We start from the raw sequence: 2,500 nt of genomic DNA on the forward strand, positions 1-2,500 counted from the left end.
GCCAGCGCCACAGAAGGACAAAAGCCCCACTTGGGTGCCGAAGCGAACTCTCCCAGCACAGCGCACGCGCCAACACGTCCGCACAGCTGCGATACAATCCACCTGCGAGAACCGCAGAGGCGACCGAGCAGCAGACGGCGTCGCGGCGCCGAGCGCCGGGCGGCGGCGCATCCTCAGCGCACACAGTCCTCAATCGGACCAGCACACTGCAGATGTCCACCGCGCTTCGCACCGGGCCCGCGAGGACCTACTTTGGCCGCACGGCGCCGCGTGCAGGGTGCGCCGGCGCGCAGCTGCGCCGCCTGCCGCCTCCGTCGGCCGGCGCGCCTGCCACTGGCCGCCCCCACCAGCCGGCTGTAGCGCGTGCGCCCACGCACCGCGCGGCCAGCACGCCGGAAGGCCCCCCCTCACCGGCCGGGGACGGTCCCACCCAGCCACCGCCGCGTATCGCTTCACACCCACATGCCATTCACGTTCGTGGGCATGGTGGGTATCGCTGAAACAACCGGTTGGTAGCTCAACCGATCGTCGCCATCACTGATTCACCTCTAGCGAGAACAACCGCACCACAACGGTTTACCAGTTCTTCATTTGCGTAACGTCACCAGCAAACGTAGACGTCCATCGCCATTTGCAAATTCAACGATTGTTGCATGCCTGTGTCAGGTGTCACGACACACTATGTCTGCCCACATACACGCAACAACATGTGCACGCTTCGCGAACACGTGGAAGGTGGCCCCCGTACGTATGCGATGTCCATTGCGCGAACGACTGTCAACCGGCCTCTGTCGCATGTCGCAGATGTGGAACGCAGTGCACCATGCTATCACGGTGTGTGAGAAGAGACGACTACGTCTGACAACACGCGCCACTACATCAACAGACGGCTCATGCTGATCGCCATCCACGGCATACCATACTGCAATCCAGCTCTTATAGGGAGACGACACGTAGCTGAGTGCACAATATTTGGACCGTATGGTTCGCCGTTGTTGGCGCAGTCGTGGTACGGTCACACATGTACCACGATGTATCATTCAGTACATGAGGACCAATGTGCGGTACAGTGTGTGATTTGGACGTACAACATCAGCGGACAGTTGCCACAAGCCGTACCACAACGTAGGCTGTGCTTCGCCATGCGAATGCCAATGAACAACTGCGAAGGGCATTGAGCATGTACGTCCTGCCGCCATCCGCATTACAGTGTATAGCTGCAAGGTGTTTAACATGAAGCGATACTCTGGGGACCGGGCAGTGCGAGTAGCAAACTATATTGCGGGGGTTGCAGTTAGGCAACACTACACTAATTTAACGCGTCGTATGACAATTACAGAGCAGGTTAAGGCCCAACGTGTGTTGGGTTAAGGCCCAACGTGTGTTGGGTTAAGGCCCAACGTGTGTTGGGTTAAGGCCCAACGTGTGTTGGGTTAAGGCCCAACGTGTGTTGGGTTAAGGCCCAACGTGTGTTGGGTTAAGGCCCAACGTGTGTTGGGTTAAGGCCCAACGTGTGTTGGGTTAAGGCCCAACGTGTGTTGGGTTAAGGCCCAACGTGTGTTGGGTTAAGGCCCAACGTGTGTTGGGTTAAGGCCCAACGTGTGTTGGGTTAAGGCCCAACGTGTGTTGGGTTAAGGCCCAACGTGTGTTGGGTTAAGGCCCAACGTGTGTTGGGTTAAGGCCCAACGTGTGTTGGGTTAAGGCCCAACGTGTGTTGGGTTAAGGCCCAACGTGTGTTGGGTTAAGGCCCAACGTGTGTTGGGTTAAGGCCCAACGTGTGTTGGGTTAAGGCCCAACGTGTGTTGGGTTAAGGCCCAACGTGTGTTGGGTTAAGGCCCAACGTGTGTTGGGTTAAGGCCCAACGTGTGTTGGGTTAAGGCGCAACATAGGTTAGGTTAAGGCGCAACATAGGTTAGGTTAAGGCGCAACATAGGTTAGGTTAAGGCGCAACATAGGTTAGGTTAAGGCGCAACATAGGTTAGGTTAAGGCGCAACATAGGTTAGGTTAAGGCGCAACATAGGTTAGGTTACGGCGCAACATAGGTTAGGTTAAGGCGCAACATAGGTTAGGTTAAGGCGCAACATAGGTTAGGTTAAGGCGCAACATAGGTTAGGTTAAGGCGCAACATAGGTTAGGTTAAGGCGCAACATAGGTTAGGTTAAGGCGCAACATAGGTTAGGTTAAGGCGCAACATAGGTTAGGTTAAGGCGCAACATAGGTTAGGTTACGGCGCAACATAGGTTAGGTTAAGGCGCAACATAGGTTAGGTTAAGGCGCAACATAGGTTAGGTTAAGGCGCAACATAGGTTAGGTTATGGCGCAACATAGGTTAGGTTACGGCGCAACATAGGTTAGGTTAAGGCGCAACATAGGTTAGGTTAAGGCGCAACATAGGTTAGGTTAAGGCGCAACATAGGTTAGGTTAAGGCGCAACATAGGTTAGGTTAAGGCGCAACATAGGTTAGGTTAAGGCGCAACATAGGTTAGGTTAAGGCGCAA

Source organism: Schistocerca americana, unplaced genomic scaffold (assembly GCF_021461395.2).
Source record: "Schistocerca americana isolate TAMUIC-IGC-003095 unplaced genomic scaffold, iqSchAmer2.1 HiC_scaffold_915, whole genome shotgun sequence".
NCBI classification, from domain to species: Eukaryota; Metazoa; Arthropoda; class Insecta; order Orthoptera; family Acrididae; genus Schistocerca; species Schistocerca americana.